This window comes from Salmo trutta, chromosome 2 (genome assembly GCF_901001165.1).
Source record: "Salmo trutta chromosome 2, fSalTru1.1, whole genome shotgun sequence".
In the NCBI taxonomy this organism is placed as follows: domain Eukaryota; kingdom Metazoa; phylum Chordata; class Actinopteri; order Salmoniformes; family Salmonidae; genus Salmo; species Salmo trutta.
In genome coordinates this window covers 73,238,015-73,261,844 of record NC_042958.1, presented here as the reverse complement: position 1 = coordinate 73,261,844, position 23,830 = coordinate 73,238,015, and the positions used below count along the sequence as shown (strand labels likewise).

Here is a 23,830-nt window from a genome sequence, read left to right as displayed (position 1 = left end):
TTCTAAATGATAGTTTCCGGATTTGACCATATTAATGACCTAAGGCTCGTATTTCTGTGTGTTTATTATATTATAATTAAGTCTATAATTTGTTATTTAATAGAGCAGTCTGACTGAGCGGTGGTAGGCAGCAGCAGGCTCGTAAGCATTCATTCAAACAGCACTTTCCTGCGTTTGCCAGCAGCTCTTCGCAATGCTTGATGCACAGCGCTGTTTATGACTTCAAGCCTATCAACTCCCAAGATTAGGCTGGCAATACTATAGTGCCTATAAGAACATCCAATAGTCAAAGGTATATGAAATACAAATGGTATAAAGAGAAATAGTCCTATAATTCCTATAATAACTACAACCTAAAACTTTTTAAATGGGAATATTGAAGACTCATGTTAAAAGGAACCACCAGCTTTCATATGTTCTCATGTTCTGAGCAAGGAACTTAATAACCTTTCTGGCGCAGGGGTCCCGCAGGTGACCCACCTCGACAACATCCGGTGAAATTGCTGAGCGCCAAATTCAAAATACAGAAAACGTAATATTAAACCTTCATGATTATACAAGTGTCATACATGATTATTTAGCTTAGAATCTTGGCAATCTAACCGCATTGTCAGATTTCAAAAAGGCTTTACGGCAAAAGCACAGCATTCGATTATCTGAGGTCAGCGCCTCACAACAGCATATTATTCAAACAAGCACAGGCGTCACAAAATCCCAAATAGCAATAAAATAAGTGACTTACCTTTGAAGATCTTCCTCTGATCGCAATCACAAGAGTCCCAGGAACACAATGAATGGTCGTTTTGTTCGATAAATTCCTTCTTTATATCCCAAATAGTCCGTTTAGTAGGCGTCATTGAGTTCAGTAATCCACCCGTTCAGAATGCAGACATAGGAGTTTCAAAAGTTACCAGTAAAGTTTATCCAAACAAATCAAACAACGTTTCAAATTCATTATTAGGTACTCTAATATCTAAATAAATGATCATATTTCATACGGAGCAAACTATTTTCAATAGAAAAGGAAAAGAACGCAGCGCACTCCCTCGGTCATGCGAGCAATGAGACTAGTTTTGCCATGGGACTTCCTGAGGATAAACAACTATTCCTCGTTGGTTTTTCAGAATACAAGCCTGAAACCATGTATAAAGACTGTTGACATCTAGTGGAAGCCATAGGAACTGTAATTTGGGAGGCGGAAGTCTTTGGTTTCAATAGCTTAAGCTTGGAATTAGCTGGCAGGTCAACAGAAAAGAAAATTGGTCCTCGGGTTTTTGCCTGACAAATCAGTTCTGTTATACTCACAGACATATTTCTAACAGTTTTAGAAACGTTAGAGTGTTTTCTATCCAATACTATGCATATGCATATCCTAGCTTCTGGGCCTGAGTAACAGGCAGTTTACTTTGGACACCTCAGTCATCCAAAATTCCGAATACTGCCCCCTATCCCTAACAAGTTTTAAACGTTAGCTTTTTTACATGGCACATATTGCCCTTTGTGGTGAACTCCTGCACGTAACCTTCACCGTGCACTGCCACTTTAAGAGCGCATCAGCAGAGGAAATAAAGACAGCTCTTTCAGCTCTCTGGGAGGGAGCTCTTGGTTGGCGCGACAGTTTGATTGTGTGTGCTGTGCTATGCTGCAGAAGTTTTGTTTATTTTCAGTGTGTTTAGTTTATAAAGTGTTTAACTCAATCCTCGGTGTGACCGCTCTAGGTCATGGTTGTTATCATTTGGGACCGCACCGATTATGGATCGCATGGAATAGTAGCAACTTTGTTGCGAAGCTTTGACATACAAACCAACAAACCATCAGGCGGTCAGACAGTACAACTGCAAGCCTGAAGACCACAGCTAAGATCTCTCTTGTTCTCTTTTTCTTCCCTCTATCGTTCCAGTGCTTTAACCTGCAGCAGACTTTCTATTTTTCAAATGCACTTCCCGTTGATGTTCATTAAAGCTGGACTATTATTGCCCTGCCAGAAGTATTTGGGTTGACATTTTAGTTAAAAGGGAGGTTGCTTGCAAGGTGTGTATTGTTATTTGAACTGTATTGAGGTGGGGTGTACTAATGACATGTGGCCGAGAAGATTGTGGACATTTTTTTAAGGCCTTCGTTTTGTCTATGAACACCCCCCACATTCATACCCTTTGCACTCCTCCACTGGAAGGTAATACAGAATATTGCAAATTCTCTGTTGATTACTGATTTCTTTCTTGTAATTTGTTTCAATGAAGTTGCCGTTCAATTGCTCTGCCATTGTTATTATTGTATGAGGTATTATTGGTGGGGTTACCCCTGTGCTGTGACATGGGCTTATATGGTGTGTCTTCTTTTTTCTCTCCACTGGCTATCTGGCAAACAGGCTATACTCTAGGCAGTCTCTTCTGTTGATGTGTGTGGGTCTGGAAGTGGTACTCTCTCTATTCTACTCTTTTTTTCCCCGCATGCTTAATTCCTGCCTGGCGCCCGAACATAATCGTTCTTTACCCCTCTCTAATAAATACCGCTACAACTTTTACAACACTGTTTTTGCATTGTTTAACTTCTTGCGGATCAGTGGGATGCTAGCTTCCCATTTCGAAAACCTCCGGTGAAATTGCAGAGCGCTAAATTCAAATTAAATTACTATAAATATTAAACTTTCATGAAATCACAAGTGCAATACATCAAAATAAAGCTTAACTTGTTGTTAATCCAGCCGCCGTCTCAGATTTCAAAAAGGCTTTACGGCAAAAGCAAACATACGATTATCTGAGGACAGCGCCCAGCACACAAATGCATAACAAATCATTTTCAACCAGGGAGTTGCGACCCAAAAGTCAGAAATAGCGATATAATATATGCCTTCCCTTTGAAGATCTTCTTCTGTTGGCACTCCAAAAGGTCCCAGTTACATTACAAATGGTCCTTTTGTTCAATAAAGTCCTTCTTTATATCCAGAAAAACTCAGTTTAGCTGGCGCACTTCAGTCAATAATCCACACAGTTTCCCTCCTTCAAAATGCATACAAAATGTATCCCAAATGTTACCAATAAACTTTTCCAAACAAGTCAATCAACGTTTATAATCAAACCTTAGGTACCCTAATACGCAAATAAATGATAAAAATGCAAGACGGAGAATCGTTATTGTCTTTATCGGAGAAAAATACCAAAGAACGCGCTCTCATTTACACGCTTGGAAACACTACAGCCAAAATGGGAGCCACCTAGAAAAACTTCAATTTCTGGCTCATTTTTCCAAAAACCAGCCTGAAACTCTTTCTAAAGACTGTTGACATCTAGTGGAAGCCCTAGGAACTGCAATCGGGCACGAGTTTTATAAAAGTGCCAGCCATTGAAATCAGTGGTAGGATGATTTGTTTGGGTAGGGGGTTGGTTTGTCCTCGGGGTTTTGCCTGCCATTTCAGTTCTGTTGTACTCATTATTTTAACCGTTTTAGAAACTTTAGAGTGTTTTCCAATTATATGCATATCCTAGCTTCTGGGCCTGAGTAGCAGGCAGTTTATTTTGGGTATGCTTTTCATCCGGACATCAAAATACCGCCCCCTATCCCAAAGAAGTTAAACCAAATTGAACATGTTTCATTATTTATTTGAGACTAAATTGATTATGTATTATATTAAGTTAAAATAAGTGTTCTTTCAGTATTGTAGTAATTGTCATTATTACATGTATATAAAATTGGCTGATTAATCGGTATTGGCTTTTTTTGGTCCTCCAATAATCGGTATCGGTGTTGAAAAATCATAAAATCGGTCAACCTCTAATTGACATGGTCTTATCAGTAAGGCATACCAGTATAAATACAGGTATTCTGTTTTGAAATGGGGTGCTTGTCGAAGCAAAGAATGCAAAACTAAAACTTTGAGGACATTGAGGAGCTGATGGGAGGATTTTCATGTCTACATGGAGAGGAAGCCATAGGTGGAGTTGACTCCGTACGTCTCCTAGTTGAACATATCACTGGCATCCCAGCCATTAGACTAACACAAGCCATTAGACTAACAGAGAGATACACACACATAATTACCACCATTCCCTTGTATCACCAGAGTGGTATACTACTCAGGCTTTTATAAAGCTATCGAGCTTGTTAATGTCACATTCCAGGTCAGGCTTCATCCATTCTACAACAGTGGATATTGCTTGCCCGCCTGCCATTAACTCTAGCAGGCTTGTAACTGCGTATGCATGTCGCACATGGCTAGTCGAATGACAAACTCTTCTTCATTGAATCCTCAATCCATGGGCGAGTCAGCACCACATTTTTATTTGTCAAAAAATCTTATTGAAAGAAAAGTTATCTTGCAAATTCAGCAGGCTATGGTGTGAAATAGGCTTTTAGAAGTGACATCTTTATCTTATTTATTTTTAATGCAGTCTTTGGTGTGGTTATTAATACACTCACCTTTCCCCACTCTGATTGCTCCTATCTGTAGAACTGCTTGTTGCGTTGTGACTATTGACATATAATCCATACAAGGGTTTTGGAATCTTTAACCCTGGCAATTTGACTTTTCAACTCATGGGTACACCAGCAATAGCTGCCAGTCTTGACTTGAATGGGACCTGCCATCTATTGATTATACTGTATGTCTGATTGGTTGCAGCTGTCAGTTTTCCTTTTGCAAATTCCAAAACAAAATCTCTCAAAAACACACAGTTTAGAAAGCAAATGCTGTCCTTACTAAATGCTTAATGTGATAGGTATTTCAACAAACATTTTTACACAAAGAAACATTTGATTAATTACATTTTGAATCAGTTGTCTTCCTCAAATGAAGGGATGGTGACTCAAACTTAGCGAGAGGGAAGGTATCTGATTTCATTGGTCCTCAACTCGTGGCTCAGACATTTCATTCAGGATAAATGAAGTCAGTGTCACGTCCTGACCAGTATAGGGGTTATTTGTATTTGTAGGTTGGTCAGGACGTGGCAGAGGGTATTTTTTTTATGTTTTCCGTGTTCACAGTCAGCCCTTAGTTAGCCTGCCCCAGAGCAGGTTAGTCCTGAAGGATTCGTTGCCATAGAAATTTACCTAGCTAAAAGGTGAGCCCTTTCATGCTAGTTCAACTTTGCCTGGAAACCCGACGTTGAATTGCATTGATTTCTGCGTCGGTCAGAAATTTGCGTTTGAATCAGGATACATTTTTATCTTGTGCGCATGCTTCAGGGTATAGAAATCTGATCGCACTTTGAAAGGTTGATGTAATTATACTTCCCTGTGGATACTGTATATTGTCTGTCACGCCCTGACCAGGTGAACTCTGCTATTTTGGTCAGGGTGTGGCATTTCTATGCTTTATTTTCTATGTTTTGGTTATAGCCTTTCTTTGTGTTTTATTTCTATGTTGGGCTCGGGGGTGATTTCCCAATCAGACAGCTGTCGCTTGTGAAGTCTGATTGGGAATCACATTTAAGTTCCTTTTCCCCCACGATGGTTGTGGGTTGTTGTCTCGTTATTTGAGCACGTAACGTATTGGCAGTTTTTCCTTGATTTTGTGTACATGTTTAATTCTAGTGTGTTAAATAAACATGTATTCGCTCCCAGCTGCGTTTTGGTCCGCTTCCTCGTCTCCCGACGACAATCGTTACAGAACAACCCACCGAACCAGGACCAAGCAGCGGGAGGAAAAGGAGCGCGAGAGATGGGCTCGCGAGGGGAAGGAGTTCTGGACCTGGGAGGAGATCATGTCGGGGAAAGGACCCTGGCGGACGGATTCCCAGGTCGAGGAGGAAAAGCCAGCCGGTAGACGGAGTCGCAGGTGGCGGTCGAGGAGGCCCGGAAAACACCCCCAAGAAAATTTTGGGGGGGGGGCTAATGGGGTGGTCCGGAAGGGCAGAGGAAGAGCCCAGACCACTGCTCTCGTGGGGGATGACGGCGGAGGAAGAGACGGATATGAGGCAGTTGATTGAGGACCTGCAGAGGGAAGATCTGGAGGAGGAGCCATGGTATGCGGAGTTGCGCGCTGTGTCGCCAGTGCGCCCGCACAGCCCGGTGCGTCCGGTGGACATGCCCAGCACATGCCGTGCTAGGATGGGCATCCAGCCAGGACGAGTGGCTAAACCGGCTCCACGCTTCAGGTCACTAGTGCGTGTTCACAGTCCTGTCTGGCCCGTTCCTGCTCCCCGCACCAAGCCATGGGAAGCGGAGTTGCGCGCTGTGTCGCCAGTGCGCCCGCACAGCCCGGTGCGTCCGGTGGACATGCCCAGCACATGCCGTGCTAGGATGGGCATCCAGCCAGGACGAGTGGCTAAACCGGCTCCACGCTTCAGGTCACCAGTACGTGTTCACAGTCCTGTCTGGCCCGTCCCTACTCCCCGCACCAGGTTAGTGGTGCGTGTCCCCAGTCCTGTCCGGCCCGTCCCTGCTCCCCGCACCAGGTTAGTGGTGCGTGTCCCCAGTCCTGTCCGGCCCGTCCCTGCTCCCCGCACCAAGTCAGTGGTGCGTGTCCCCAGTCCTGTCCGGCCCGTCCCTGCTCCCCGCACCAGGTTAGTGGTGCGTGTCCCCAGTCCTGTCCGGCCCGTCCCTGCTCCCCGCACCAGGTTAGTGGTGCGTGTCCCCAGTCCGGCCCGGCCCGTCCCTGCTCCCCGCACCAGGTTAGTGGTGCGTGTCCCCAGTCCTGTCCGGCCCGTCCCTGCTCCCCGCACCAGGTTAGTGGTGCGTGTCCCCAGTCCTGTCCGGCCCATCCATGTTCCCCGCACCAAGCCCACGGTGCGTGTCCACAGTCCTGTCCGGCCCGTCCCTGTTCCCCGCACCAAGCCCACGGTGCGTGTCCACAGTCCTGTCCGGCCCGTTCCTGTTCCCCGCACCAAGCCCACGGTGCGTGTCCACAGTCCTGTCCGGCCCGTCCCTGTTCCCCGCACCAAGCCCACGGTGTGTGTCCACAGTCCTGTCCGGCCCGTTCCTGTTCCCCGCACCAAGCCCACGGTGCGTGTCCACAGTCCGGCACGGCCCGTGTCTGGTCCACCGGTGCCCAATCCTGTTCCGGTCGACGGCTCCGCTCCGGAGCCTGAGCATGCCGCTCCACAGTGGTCCAGTCCGGGCCAGAGGGGTAGGGCTAGGGTGGAGGCAGGGGGAGAAACACGCCCGGGGCCAGAGCCTCCACCGAGGGTGAGGCGCCCACCCGGGTCCCCCCCCTAATAGACTTTAGGTTGGTGCGCCGGGAGTACGCACCGTTGGAGGGGGGGTACTGTCACGCCCTGACCAGGTGAACTCTGCTATTTTGGTCAGGGTGTGGCATTTCTATGCTTTATTTTCTATGTTTTGGTTATAGCCTTTCTTTGTGTTTTATTTCTATGTTGGGCTCGGGGGTGATTTCCCAATCAGACAGCTGTCGCTTGTGAAGTCTGATTGGGAATCACATTTAAGTTCCTTTTCCCCCACGATGTTTGTGGGTTGTTGTCTCGTTATTTGAGCACGTAACGTATTGGCAGTTTTTCCTTGATTTTGTGTACATGTTTAATTCTAGTGTGTTAAATAAACATGTATTCGCTCCCAGCTGCGTTTTGGTCCGCTTCCTCGTCTCCCGACGACAATCGTTACATTGTCTCACATTCCTACCTGCAAAAGGCCCAACCGGAAATGTTAATGTAATTTTATTTAACATTCTGGCTTGTAGAGGTTGTGAGAAGAAACTTTCCTGATTCAAACGCTAATTTCTGCCCAACGTAGAATTCAATGCAATTCAACGTCGGGTTTCCAGGCAAAGTTGATCCCAGAGTTAACTAAAGTTAACTTGCTAACTCTTCAAACCTGATTCGTAGTATAGGGGTCAGGACGAAGCCCTCTCTGTTGTCGTCTCTGTCACACCGATACAGCACTGTGCTCCCAGTTCACCCCCAACAAGCTGATTGCTGTGTCTGTGAATGCATCCCCACACACACACACACCTGTAAATCAACCATACACTAACTCTGTCTACAAATAATTAACAAACCAATTAGGTGCGGACTCGCACCTAGGGGTATCACATTGGAGGGAGATGTACACATTATTACACACACCCACATACATGGATAATGGAAGGCTTCCAGTAGAACACCGTGTTATTACAATATTGAGAAAAGGGTAAATGTACTTACCTTGATTGGGGTTGTACTGTACTTTCAAATATGTTGGCGGATTACAGGTGGATATATCCTTGATCTAGAAAATGTGGTAAAAAAACTCAGATCTACACTGAAACAAATAACGCGTTGTAAATTAGACATTTACTCATAGGGCTGGATGGTTTCAAACATTAACTTTAATTAGCTTGCTAGTTATTTTACTCACCTAGGCCTTTTTAAAATAAGACATCAACTCGGATGTCTACAGCTAGCATTAGAAAACTAGCTAGGGATCGTAGCTAAGACTTGAATGTCTCTCTGGTTGATAACGTTAACTAGCTATGTCAAAGCAATGTATTTCTGGCCTAGCAACAAATAATATCTATCTAAATAACTGGCTAGGTAGCTGACATAACTTTTAGGATCTAGGAGTGTTAGCTGACATAAAAAAATATTATTGGTAACATCAGCCAACAGAATATCCTCTTTTCTCCGGGAGACCTGTAAGTTGCACATTGGTGTATCCATTGTGTACAGGTCTCCCGGATCAAAGAGGCTTGTAGCAGAGGAATGTAACGCTAAATAGCAAGCCTGTAGCTAGTTAACGGTGTCGCGTTGTTGCAAGTCTGTAGCTAGCTAGCCAGGTAGCGAGAACTTAGCTCGCATTAGGTCACATACATCAAACTAGCCAGCTATCTAGCTAAATGTAGTGTCTGCTAATATTGGCGATACAATAGCACCACAGACAGAAGACAAAACCCAGGCACGTCACAAGGGCTATAAAGCATCCATTTAGAACGTTCTCACCAGGATGGAACTAGTTGAAACTGGGCTGGCATTCTGAAAATGTTCTCATTGATGAAACATCTGATCTCAATACATTCTTCCTAAAACTAGAGTCTGTTACAAACACACTGTTACAAACACAGCCCATGTATTATTTTTTTTTTTTTTATTGCGTTGTTTAGAAGGACTGCAAGGTCGAATTCGTATAGTTATATTTTATGAAATAGTTTGCTTGCTAGCTATCAATGTTCAAACATTGCCTAACCTAGCTAGCTATTTAGCTAATGTTAGCTAGCTAGGTGGCTACTTACTACCGCTAAATTCAACGTTTAACGTTGTTAGCTAAACAAACAGAACGATGCATAGAATGATCTGCACAAAAAGTCAACCAAGCAAGGTCTATTAGCTGACTAACCCCCATTAGTCTAGCTAGCAAGCTAACGTTAACAACAGTCACTGCCCAGAGACAGTTTCAAAAAACAGAGCAACAACTTTTTACCTTAGATAATTCTTACCTTAACAGAATAGCTAGCTAGTAGTGATGTTACATTTGATACTGGAACTCCGAGGCATGCGTTAAAATCACTAAGCAGCTAACTTCGAAGCAGTGTGCTACCTTCGTGTGGCTTTTCAGCAGACTAGACACTGTTGCGTATTGCTGCCTTTCGCAGTTCGGAGTGTACATTTTGGTCACCCCAAAAAAAGGGGAAAGGGAAAAACTTAAATTGCACCACCATTTAACCCTACACCTGTACACTATGCCCCAAAATCCACTGGGAGGATGGAACCCCTTCTCTCAAACCTTCCTGTAGATCTTCTGCACAAAAATCTCTCACACCCAAATATTTCTGTGCTGCTGCAACAACCACATCTATCTTCTTTGGTTTCCACTCCATTAGTGCAGTGCAGTTGATCACCATGGCTATAAACGCAAGAAATCCAACCTTACTAAAATCATCCTCTCTGGCGCCTTTATTTTCAGGCCTACTCACTGGGGACCTCCCAATCGACTCACTCACCCTTGGGCTATTCTCTACTTCACTGCCTCAGCATAGGCCACTTCCTGCCCCACTCGAATTCTGGCAATCTCAACTTGTCTCTTTCTCTCACAAGGCTCTTCGGATCCCCAGCTGCATGGGCATCCCACAGTTAACACAGTGCTTTCTCTATTCCAACTGTACACTTCCTCTATGCCCTCCTACACATTTCTGACGTTGTGGGACCTCCCTTCTACACACTGCTGCAACATGTCCGATTCCTTGGCACCTAAAGCACCGAAGCGGGTTCGGAACATAGGCCCTAACAGAATAACAAATATTACCTAACCTGACCTTATCAGGACAAAACTCTGTGTCAAAGCTAAACAAGACAGTCTCACCATTGCCACTAGGTTTACGTCTCACCAAATGGCAGGCTTCACAAACAAATATTCATTTTCATTTGATCCACCACTACACTCAACACTACCCCACAAAGCACACCACAGGTTGACCCCGGGACGCGTGACTCGAAGCAAACCTTTCCTCGGAGTCGGATAGACAAAAAAATCTAAACAATTCCACTTCTCAAAATGCCGCCACCTACTGTACTGTAGTCAATCACACCATACAGACTAAATTAATAAAAAAAACAAGCATTAAGAAAAGCTACCTAATCCTGTACTACTACCATTTTAAAAAGAGCCCTACTTACTTTCTTCTAACAAACTCTCTCTTCCACATATCGGTACTTATAAAAACACATCAACACATGCTTCACGGTTTCATCAACCATACACTCCGTACACCAGGCCTTTTCAACTATATTCTTACAGAGGCCAGATGTAAACAAGGTTAATTGCAGGGAGGACAAACATTTTCTACGTGTGATTATTCTTCGGAAGAACTGTATAAAAAAAGCAGCGTGCGCACACACACCAATAAAGCACTTTTATTAAAGTTAAATGCTGCTAAAAGTAATTAGGAAACCAACATGAGTCAAACAAATTTGATAATCATTAAAAAGGAAAATGCTCTATTTAAAAGCTCTATATCTATTTAAAAGCTTCTTAACAGTAATTGGGTAATTTTAAATCATCAAAAAACTAAGCATTTCAGTAAATAATACAAAGATATGTAAAATCAGGTAATGCTAAATTCCAGTCTGAAGGAAGTATGTTTTGAATTAATTTCCCTCAGTCATTAGGTCCTTGTGAGCATCAGAGAGGAAAACAGAAGGCACGGAAGTGTTCCTGACAGTCATAGCTTTCAGGAATGGGGTCATAATATTTTGTAGCTTAAAGCGTTTAAACGCTAGAGCCAAATTCAACAAACCACATATTCGCTTGAAACCCAGGGCCGGCACCAGAACAAATCAGTTGGACAGGCCTTTGATTTCCATAGGCGGGCACGTTTTTTTCATGAAACCTCCTTTGTGCATGGGATGGCGCTTTCACAACTTTAAGGTGTGTAAAAGTAAAGACCATAGGCAGCTGGTGAGTTTTTCAAGATTGGGGAAGCTTACAATTTGTCCCGATCTGAGTGGCAGTTATGACTATTTTTATATGCGCATTTCCGTGGAACAGTTTCATTTTAATTATCTTTTTGTTTGTCAAAATCATTGTCACGTGGTTAATCATAAAAATCTGAAGTACAATGATGAATTTAAAAGTTAAAATTCAACTATGGGGAGAGCATCAGCATCTGCCATATGGACACGGTGATACATTGTGATCCATTGGCGGCAAAAAATAGAACTCAGAGATTGCCTATAGGCAAAGGCAGCAGTGGGCCTATAACTTCCATTGTCAACTAAGGAAAATACATAGGCCTAAAGCCAAAAAATAAAAACAGAAAATATCCTAATTTTAAAATTCGGCTTCTTTCAATCACATTCATCTCTGTGCCTCCCTTTCTCTGTCTTGACTTTAGCTATTGCTAGTGAAGTGCAACGTATCAAATAATCCCTGGGTCCGGCCCAAAGCAGGTTGGTAGCGAACTTGCCACATTGAATCAACTAGCCTATTCCGGGCCTTCCGAAATTTCTGCGCTAATGAGTTTTGGGACAGTTTTTAGATGTTTCCACTGGATATATGATATCATCAGATCAGGGTATTTTGCTCTAGGTGACTATCGAGGCCGGGAGATCTGGAAAGGTTTTTGAAATACCAAGGAACTATCAATCGCAATGGATGTTAAAAAAACAGACTTCGTTGACTTGTGTGAGGGGAAGATAACATGACTGAGAAGCTCAGGTTATTAGTGGTGTACGTGGTGAGTTAAGACAATCAGAAATCAGACATTGTCAAATGTCCACTTTCCTACATATGCATGTATTCTGGAGAGACGCACCATATCTTTGCCACACATCACTCTTCTTGATGCAACATTATAAGTTATACTCGAGACACATTATCTTTGCACATATTATAGACGCTTTTCACTGACAACCACAACTCAATCAGCTAGACCTATTGCCAGGTGCACTACCCAAATTGCAGGCTTCCCAAATAGGCATAGGCTTACACACTTCTGATTTTGAAACAATCTACAGCAAAACATTTTTAAAGAAGCTAATGATCCTCTGTGGCTAAGTCATGCTCCCCGGTGAAGAATATTGAATGATTTTGCTTAGACAAGAGTAATTATATAATTTTGGCAAAACATCAATTTACTTTAGGGCAATCCAGCATCCTAACTGTGCAACCGCCAATTTTCCTTTCCAATTCGCTAGAGGCGGAAACCAGATATCTGTATATAATGACGAGATGCTCATGTCTCCGCCCTAATTTCTTTCCTTCTCAATGCATTTGAGCCAATCAGTTGTGTTAAATAGTAGTACTAGTGTGAATATGTTCTTTGTCTGTTCAGCTGTCCGACCCTTTGGGTGAATGAACTTGGTTTGAGCTTTTAAAGTTCCCCGTCAGTTTTTACCCTGTTATTTAGAACCTTACAATATTATGTCAAGAACAGCTGAAATAAGCAATGAGAAATGACAGTCCAATCATTACTTTAAGACATGAAGGTCAGTCAATCCGGAAAATTTCAAGAGCTTTGAAAGTTTCTTCAAGTCGCAAAAAACATCAAGCGCTATGATGAAACTGGCTCTCATGAGGACCGCCACAGGAAAGGAAGACCCAGAGTTACCTCTGCTGCAGAGGATATGTTCATTAGAGTTACCAGTCTCAGAAATTGCAGGCCAAATAAATGCTTCAGAGTTCAGGTAACAGACACATCTCAACATCAACTGTTGAGAGGAGATTGCGTGAATCAGGCCTTCATGGTCGAATTGCTACAAAGAAACCACTACTAAAGGACACCAATAAGAAGAAGAGAATTGCTTGGGCCAAGAAACACTAGCAATGGACATTAGACCGGTGGAAATCTGTCCTTTGGTCTGATGAGTCCAAATGTAAGATTTTTGGTTCCAACTGCCATGTCTTTGTGAGATGCAGAGTAGGTGAACGGATGATCTCTGCATGTGTGATTCCCTACATGAAGCATAGAGAAGATGGTGTGATGGTGCTTTGCTGGTGACACTGTCAGTGATTTTATTTAGAATTCAAGGCACACTTAACCAGCATGGCTACCACAGCATTGTGCAGCAATACACCATCCCATCTGGTTTGGGTTTAGTGGGACTATCATTTGTTTTTCATCCAGACAATGACCCAAAACACCTCCAGGCTGTGTAAGGGCTATTTACCAAGAAGGAGAGTGATGGAGTGCTACATCAGATGACCTGGCCTCCACAATCACCCGACCTCAACCTAATTGAGATGGTTAGGGATGAGTTGGACTGCAGAGTGAAGGAAAAGCAGCCAACAAGTGCTCAACATTTGTAGACTGTTGGAAAAGCATTCCTCATGAAGCAGGTTGAGAGAATGCCACTCTCTTGGCATTCTCTCAACCTGCTTCATGAGGAATGCTTTTCCAACAGTCTACAAATGTTGAGCACTTGTTGGCTGCTTTTCCTTCACTCTGCAGTCCAACTCATCCCTAACCAAGCTGTCATCAAGGCAAAGGGTGGCTACTTTGAAGAATCTAAAATGTTTTGGTTAAACACTTTTTTGCTTACTACATGATTCCATATGTGTTATTTCATAGATTCCATATGTGTTACTTAATTTCTACAATGTAGAAAATAGTAAAAATAAAGGAAAACCCTTGAATGAGTATGTATGTCCAAACTTTTGACTGGTACTGTACATGTAGTCCATGTATATGATGCTGTCTGGCCAGAAATAGTATGACATGCCATAATCTTTTGGTCCAGACAGCCTCAGATACATGGTCTACACATACTGAGACAGAGGGGTGCTGTTTCGCTCGCTCGTATACTTTAACTGAGATTGATGCGTCTTTTTGTCGGCGCGCATCTCAGTCAATTAAATTATCAATATTTTATTTGGACAGACAAGGAGGTACGGTAGGGTGGGCCAAACCCCCCTAAGGCCCACCAATAAGGCCGGCCCTGTAGAAACCACAGCTAACAAGCTGAGATTAGGAGCACACTCTTAAAGGGAGTGTAAAAGACACCTGTCCACAGAAGCAATCAATCAATCAGATTCCAAACTCTTCACCATGGCCAAGACCAAACAGCTCTCCAAGGATGTCAGGGACAAGATTGTAGACCTACACAAGGCTGGAATGGGCTATAAGACCATCGCCAAGCAGCTTGGTGAGAAGGTGACAACATTTGGTGTGATTATTCGCAAATGGAAGAAACACAAAATAACTGTCAATCTCCCTTGGCCTGGGGCTCCATGCAAGATCTCACCTCGTGGTGTTGCAATGATCATGAGAATGGTGAGGAATCAGCCCAGAACTACATGGGAGGATCTTGTCAATGATCTCAAGGCAGCTGGGACCATAGTCACCAAGAAAACAATTGGTAACACACTACGCCGTGAAGGACTGAAATCCTGCAGCGCCCGCAAGGTCCCCCTGCTCAAGAAAGCACATATACATGCCCGTCTGAAGTTTGCCAATCTGAATGATTCAGAGGATAACTGGGTGAAAGTGTTGTGGTCAGATGAGACCAAAATGGAGCACTTTGGCATCAACTCAACTCGCCGTGTTTGGAGGAGGAGGAATGCTGCTTATGACCCCAAGAACACCATCCCCACCGGCAAACATGGAGGTGGAAACATTATGCTTTGGGGGTGTTTTTCTGCTAAGGGGACAGGACAACTTCACCGCATCAAAGGGACGATGGACAGGGCCATGTACCGTCAAATCTTGGGTGAGAACCTCCTTCCCTCAGCCAGGGCATTGAAAATGGGTCGTGGATGGGTATTCCAGCATGACAATGACCCAAAACACACAGCCAAGGCAACAAAGGAGTGGCTCAAGAATTAAGGTCCTGGAGTGGCCTAGCCAGTCTCCAGACCTTAATCCCATAGAAAATCTGTGGAGGGAGCTGAAGGTTCAAGTTGCCAAACGTCAGCCTCGAAACCTTAATGACTTGGAGAAAATCTGCAGAGAGGAGTGGGACAAAATCCCTCCTGAGATGTGTGCAAACCTGGTGGCCAACTACAAGAAACGTCTGACCTCTGTGATTGCCAACAAGGGTTTTGCCACCAAGTACTAAGTCATGTTTTGCAGAGGGGTCAAATACTTATTTCCCTCATTAAAATGCAAATCAATTTATAACATTTTTTACATGCTTTTTTCTGGATTTTGTTGTTGTTATTCTGTCTCTCACTGTTCAAATAAACCTACCTTTAAAATTATAGACTGATCATTTCTTGGTCAGTGGGCAAACGTACAAAATCAGCAGGGGATCAAATACTTTTTCCCTTCACTGTATACCCTGACTCTGCGTGCAATGAGCGCAAGAGAAGTGGCACAATTTCACCTGGTTAGTATTGCCTGCTAACCTGGATTTCTTTTAGCTAAATATGATGGTTTAAAAATATATACTTCCATGTATACTTCCATGTATACTTCCATGTATTGATTTTAAGAAAGGCATTGATGTTTATTATTAGGTACAGTCCTGCAACAATTGTGCTTTTTTCGCAAATGCGCTTTTGTTAAATCATTTACCGTTTGGCGAAGTTGGCTGTCTTTGTTAGGAAGAAATAGTCTTTACACAGTTCGCAACGAGCCAGGCGGCCCTAACTGCTGCATATACCCTGACTCTGTTGCAAGAGAAGTGACACAATTTCCCTAGTTAAAAGAAATTCATGTTAGCAGGCAATGTTAACTAAATATGCAGGTTTAAAAATATATACTTGTGTCTTGATTTTAAGAAAGGCATTGATGTTTATGGTTAGGTACACGTTAGAGCAATGACAGTCCTTTTTCACGAATGCGTACCGTATCGATTATATGCAAAGCAGGACATGCTAGATAAACTAGTAATATCATCAACCATGTGTAGTTAACTAGTGATTATGATTGATTGATTGTTTTTTATAAGATAAGTTTAATGCTAGCTAGCAACTTACCTTGGCTTCTTACTGCATTCGCGTAACAGGCAGGCTCCTCATGGAGTGCAATGTAAGGCAGGTGTGTCACGTCCTGACCATAGAAAGCTGTTATTTTCTATGGTAGAGTAGGTCAGGGCGGGATAGGTTTTTTTTCTAGTTCAGATTTTCCATGTTGTTATGTTCTAGTTTTTGTATTTCTATGTTGATGTTTTTTGGGATGATCTCCAATTAGAGGCAGCTGGTCATCGTTGTCTCTAATTGGAGATCATACTTAAGTAGTTGTTTTTCCCACCTGGGTTTGTGGGAGATTGTTTTTGAGTTAGTGTATGTTGCACCTCTTCGTCACGGTTTGTTGTTTTTGTTCTTTAGTTTATTTGTGTATCTTGCATAGTTTCACAGTTCAATAAAATATGTGGAACGATACACATGCTGCACTTTGGTCCCATTCTTCAGACAGCCGTGACAAGATGGTTAGAGCGTTAGACTAGTTAACCGTAAGATTCCAAGATTGAATCCCCGAGCTGACAAGGTAAAAATCTGTCGTTCTGCCCCTGAACAAGGCAGTTAACCCACCGTTCCTAGGCCGTCATTGAAATTAAGAATGTGTTCTTAACTGACTTGCCTAGTTAAATAAAAGGTGTACGTTTAAAATATATATATATATATTTTTTAAATCGGCCAAATCGGTGTCCAAAAATACTGATGTCCGATTGTTATGAAAACTTGAAATCGGCCCTAATTAATCGGCCAGTCCGATTAATCGGTCGACCTCTATTAAGTAATAAAATACATTTATCATAATTTGGTTTTAATCCAGAGAGGATAGCAAAAGTATCTAGATCCTCTGAGGCTGTGGAGAGATTCTAATTGTGGTTTTAAAAGAAAACATCAATCATCAGCGTACAATGACACCTTAGTTTAACCTCTTTGGTATAGGGGGCAGTATTGAGAATTTTGGAAAAAATATGTTCCCGTTTTTAACTGCCTCCTACACCAACTCAGAAGCTAGAATATGCATATTATTGTTCAGGTTTGGATAGAAAACACTCTGAATTTTCTAAAACTGTTTGAATGGTGTCTGTGAGTATAACAGAACTCCTATGGCAGGCAAAAACCTGACAAGGCTTCAAGCAGGAAGTACCCTGTCTGACAAGGAGTCGTGCGTCTTACCTCTTTTTATTGAAAAGTAAGGATCTTAGCTGTAACGTGACAATTCCCAGGGCTCCAATAGGCTCTCAGAGCCCGCGAAATAACTGAAGGTTTACGAGGGAACCTCAGGTTGAAATATATTATCGCCTTTTGTAAGTGGATGCTCGGAGGACCTTTCAATGATGCGCGTGCATGAGTCGCTTCTGAGGAGAAATTTTATTCGGCTGTTTAGGCTCAATGCATACTCCCGGTCGGAATATTAACACTTCTCTATGACATAAATGGCATAAAAATTGGTTTTAAACAGCGGTTGACATGCTTCGAAGTACGGTAATGGAATATTTAGACATTTTTGACACGCCAATGCGCCATGCGCGACACCGCGAAGAAGCATTCTAGAACTCACGAACAAAACGTCGCTGTTTGGATATAACGATGGATTATTTGGGACCAAACCAACATTTGTTATTGAAGTAGAAGTCCTGGCAGTGTATTCTGATGAAGAACAAGCAAGGTAAGAACATCTTTCTTATAGGAAATGTGATTTTGGTGGATGCTGACCTGGGTGGGTATCTAAATAGCTAGCCCTGTAATGCCGGGCTATGTACTTAGATTATTGCAAAATGTGCTTCATCCGAAAAGCTATTTTAAAATCGGACATATCGAGTGCATAGAGGGGTAATGTATCTATAATTCTTAAAATAATTGTTATGCTTTTTGTGAACGTTTATCGTGAGTAATTTAGCAAACTGTTAGTAAATTCACCGGAAGTTTGCGGTGGTTATGCTTTTTCTGAACGTCACATGCTAATGTAAAAAGCTGGTTTTTGATATAAATATGAACTTGATTGAACAGACATGCATGTATTGTATAACACAATGTCCTAGGTGTGTCATCTGATGAAGATTATAAAAGGTTAGTGCTGCATTTAGCTGTGGTTTGGGTTTATGTGACATGATATGCTAGCTTGAAAAATGGGTGTCAGATTTTTTCTGGCTGGGCACTCTGCTGACATAATCTAATGTTTTGCTTTTGTTGTAAAGCCTTTTTGAAATCGGACAGTGGGGTTAGATTAACGAGATTCTTGTCTTTAAATAGCTGTGAAATAGTCATATGTTTGAGAAATTGAAGTTATAGCATTTCTAACGATTCAAAAATCGCGCCACTGGATTTCAGTGGCTGTTACGTAGGTGGGACGAGTTCGTCCCACATGTACTAGAGAGGTTAAGCCACGGATTTCTAATCCCTTAATATTATTGTTTGGTCTAATTTTAACAGCTAACATTTCGATGCCAATAATAAATAGATATGCCAATAGTGGACAACCTTGTTTTACTCCTCTAGATAGTTGAAAACTTTCTGAGATGTAGCCATTATTTACATCTAGGGTTACTATACATAATTTTAACCCATTTCATAAGAGATTCCCCAAAAATGTAAATATTCTAGGCATTTATATATAAACTCCAGTCGTACTTTATCAAAAGCCTTTTCAAAATCAGCTATGAAAACCAGGCCTGGTGTCCCCGATATTTCATAGTATTCCATTGTTTCCAGTACTTGTCTTATATTATCTCCAATGTATCGTCCATGTAAAAAACCTGTCTGATTAGGATGAATAATATCTGACAATACTTTATTAATTCTATGCGCCAAGCATTTTGCTAGGATTTTTGCTTCACAACACTGAAGAGTAAGAGGTCTCCAATTTTTTTAAATGGACTGGATCTTTATATGTACCATTTGGGTCCTGTTTCAGTAATAATGATATCAGACCTTGTTGCGTGTCTGATAATCTACCATTTATATAGGAGTGGCTAAAACATGCTAATAATGGTCCTTTGAGCATATCAAAAAAAGTTTTGTATAATTCCACTGGTATGCCATCCAGCCCTGGAGTTTTCCCATCCTTAAAGGCCCCAATTGCATCAAGAAGTTCCTCTGTCATTTGGCCTTCACATGAGTCTTTCTGTACAGATGTTAATTTTACATTATTATTAGTAAAAAAATCCACACAATTAATTTCAGTTAGTGGAGATGGAGGAGACTGAAATGTAAACATATTCTTAAAGTACTTCCTCTTTCAAAATATAATTTGGTGAATCATGCGTGACTCCGTCATTTGTAACAAGTTTTAATACATTTTTTTGGTAGCATTTCTATATTGAAGATTGAAAAAGAATTTGGTGCATTTTTCAGTTCGCTTTATTTTTATAATATATTACACTGGATCTTTCTTGAATAAGTTCCTCCATTTCTTTTTGTTTTTCCTCTAACTTATTATGTGTCTCTACAGTTTTTTTTATTGCTATCTAACTGTACTGTTAGTCCTTCAATTTCCTTTTATTAATATGGACTCTTTTGATCTAAATTGCTTTTGTTTTATAGAGGAGTAGTGAATTGCATGGCCTCTAAAGGCACACTTAAAAGTGTCCCATACAATATGGGGATCTGCAGTACCTATGTTATGTCTGAAAAAGTCAGTTTTAAATTCTTCTGTCCTAGTTCTAAACAATTTATCATGTAGTAGGCTTTGATTAAATTTCCAATATCCTCGCCCACGTGGAAATTCTGTAAGAGTAATATATATGCCAATTATGTGATGAATCGACTTCATTCTGTCCCCATCAACACTTTTTTAAACTTTTGGTGCCAGAGAGAATGACATAAGAAAGTAGTCAAGACGACTAGCTTGATTAAGCCTCCGCCATGTATATCTCACTAAGTCAGGGTATTTAAGTCTCCACATATCCACTAATTCCAATATATCCATGACATTCATGATTTCCTTAAGTGCCTGAGGGTGATTTTCCTTTCCGGTCCATAGAGGTATTTAAGACCGTATTAAAATCTCCCACCATAATAATAGAGTCTAGTCTTGCTTGTAGAGTTGATAAATTCTTATATATTTTCAAAGAAGCTTGGATCATCATTATTAGGACCGTATAGGTTAATAAGCCATATCTGTTTATTGTCCAAGAACATATTTAAAATAATCCATCTACCTTGATGATCTGTTTGGACAATTTGCACATTTGGATCAAAATTACTGTTAATTAAAACCATCACCCCAGTCGTGTCTTTGGCTATGCCGGATTAAGTGATATGACATGCTATTCTATAAAATCATTTCTCTGTAATTAATATTACCTGACTGAACTAATCATGTAAATGTAATTAACTAGAAATGCGGGGCACCACAAAATAATGTTTATAGAGCTGTTATCTTCCAAATAAAGACCTAGTAATATTTTACCTCAATAGCAGTCAATATTTAATCGTCACTTTATTTAGTCTCATCTGAAAGTTGTAAATTCTTGGCTATCTTCACGAACCCTGGCTAACAAGTTGAATCAGCAATGCAGAATTTTGTTTATTTATTTACTAAATACCTAAACAATCACACAGAATTACACATACGCAGGATGGGATATACATTGAATACTAATTATGTCATACATGAAAAACGTCCCTGGTGGACGGAGCGGATATGATGGCTGGTTACACAAAGAAAGGGGGTTGGGTTTTGAATGAAAGAGCAGGAAAACTGAGGAACAAAAAGATTTTGTCTCTATCGGGCCGTAGGCAGCTATGCTATTTTAAATACAGTATCTTATGCATTCTAAATAACCGCCCATTTGAAAAAGGAAAATGCAATAAATATTTACTCTGAGCTTCGCTTTGGTAGATTGGCCGTAGATAGAAGGCCGGGTTGGCCAGCATGGATCTTTTGTCCTCTGACGAATGTCTAGTGGTAAACTGGAGCGCGGTAGAATGGATACTCTGTCCGTCCTCTCCTAGCCCACGTTTACAGTTGCTGCGGCTAACTCAATCGGCTAGGAGGTATCACTTCTTTAGTGAATAAGAGTTCAAAGTTCATACCAAGTTGCCATACTTTAACGTCACTAGGGTAGGGGGCAGCATTCGGAATTTTGGATGAAAAGCGTGCCCAAATTAAACTGCCTGCTACTCAGGCCCAGAAGCTAGGATATGCACTGTAAAGTTTCCGAAACTGTTAAAATAATGTCTGTGAGTATAACAGAACTGATATGGAAGGCAAAAACATGAGGAAAATCCATCCAGGAAGTACTATTATTTTTGAAAGGCTGTTTTTCCATTGAAAGCCTATCTACCATACAAAGACTTAGGACCCAGTTCACGATCTCTATGGCTTCTTCTACATGTGGCCAGTCTTTAGGCATTGTTTCAGGCTTTTACTCTGAAAAATGAGGGAGATACAGCACTTTCAATGAGTGGACAGTGGACATTTCCAGACATGAGTCCAGCGTGTTATCGGGAGCACACCTTTCTTGTTTCTCCTTTTCTATTGACAAAGTTTTTGTCCGGTTGAAATATTATTGATTATTTATGACAAAAACAACCTGAGGATTGATTTTAAACAACGTTTGACATGTTTCTACGAACTTTTATTGTACTTTTTTAAATTTTCGTCTGGATGTTGAGACCGTGCTTTGTGCCTTTGGATCACTGAACTAAACGCAGCAACAAAACTGAGGTTTTTGGACATAAAGAGGGACATTATCGAACAATACGAACATTTATTGTGTAACATGGAGTCCTGGGAGTGCCACCAGACGAAGATCATCAAAGGTAAGTGATTCATTTAATCGCTATTTCTGACTTTTGTGAGTCCTCTCCTTTGCTAGAAAATGTCTGTATGGTGTTTTGTGGCTAGGCGCTGTCCTAACATAATCGCATGGTGTGCTTTCGCCGTAAAGCCTTTTTGAAATCGGACACTGTGGATGGATTAACAAGAAGTTTATCTTTAAAATGGTTTATAACACTTGTATGTTTGAGGAATTTTAATTATGGGATTTCTGTTTGAATTTGGCACCCTGCAATTTCACTGGCTGTTGTCGAGGTGGGACGCTAATGTCCCAATGATATCAGAGAGGGTAAGCTCATGCTATATTCTGGGTGGTATAGTCAAAATTCATCCTTTCGGCGTGTTGATCGTCATCTTCACGTTGAAATTCGATGATAATTTTGTTAGGTTCTTGTCGTTCAACCAGAGCTCATGCTGAGGTTGGCTTAGTTCTGTAGGTGATCTTGTCCTTTTAACGCAGGGACCGCAAGTCCTCACGTCCTTGGAACAGAAAGTTGAATTTTCGTCAACGGGATTATATAGTGGTGAAAGAAGGGCGTGTTTCATAGTTTACAAACAATGTCTATTCACTTGGGCGGGGTTTCTGAGTGAGCAGAGTTTACTCTATGACAACCAATTCTCTCCTTTAGAAGCTAAAATTTGTTTTAATCTTTTCACAAATAGTTTCATATTTAAACATTTAAATTGCACAACAATTCCATGTGAATCTGATAACTAGAATGTGTAGACTTTCCAAGATACAGTTTGTCATCCTATCATCAGTAATAATGTCTCAGACGCCAACTGATCTGACATCATATTCATTAAGTACCAACGCATATTTCCAACTGGTTGGATTACTGAAATATGGTTCCATTTCCCACCTTTTGATGTTAACAAAGCGATCTTCAATAGTCACATCGGTAGAGAGAGGAAAAAGGGGCTTGGCTTTGCAGGACCAACCCTGCCAAGTAAGATCAGAATCTTGAGGGGTCAGTGCTGCTCTAGGTCTCTGACCGCATTTTGGCTTACAGCAGGCACATAAAACAGTTACGGACTTCTCCTTAGTATCATTCAGGTGGGTGTCTACGGTAAAGGGTTGTGGACCGTTCCATCAATATAGGATCATAAATAAATAAATTAGATCATTTATTTAAAAAATTTAGTTCCCCATGATAGGACAATAAATAAAATAAATGTATAATTTATTTTAAAACTGTTCCACCCTGATAGGACAATAAATAAATAAGATGTATAATTCATTATAAAAGGTATATCCATCATCTGAACAACATTGAAAGCTCTCTCACACCCCCGCTCACAGCAATACATTGGTTCCGGGATATGCAACCATTTCATTTCTCACTCAAAGCCACACTTTCCCAAACATAACAAATAAAAAATAAACACACACCACACCATCCACACATACTGTGCCTTCTGCTTACTGAGTTTTTATCTTCACCATGTTGAATTAGTGCTTGTGTGTTCCAATTAGTTATATTTGAAGACATATAGAAAAGCTATATTTTTTATTGTATTGTTACAATCCATAACCGGGCTAAAATTGTGTTTCATTATTTTCCTCGTCTATGAGAACTTTGTAATTTTTAAAATAACCATAGAGTAGTCTTTGTCTCTGAACAACTGGTTATCAATATATAGTTTATCGACGACAAGAGCTACTCGTTTCCCTTTCAATCCATTTTCTTTCAAAATTGGATACAGAACTTTACGCCGTTCTGCAATTTCCTTCGGGAACTGATCATTCATGCCAATTTTGGTCCCAGCAAGTCTTTTACCCAGGCTTTTAAC

General features: G+C 41.3%; 1 protein-coding gene across 7 annotated transcripts in view; it reads right to left on the bottom strand.

The window, feature by feature from the left end:
• Nucleotides 1-23,830, bottom strand: part of LOC115162807 (actin-binding LIM protein 1) — a 181,466-nt gene that overhangs the window by 59,303 nt on the left and 98,333 nt on the right. The window lies entirely within an intron of this gene.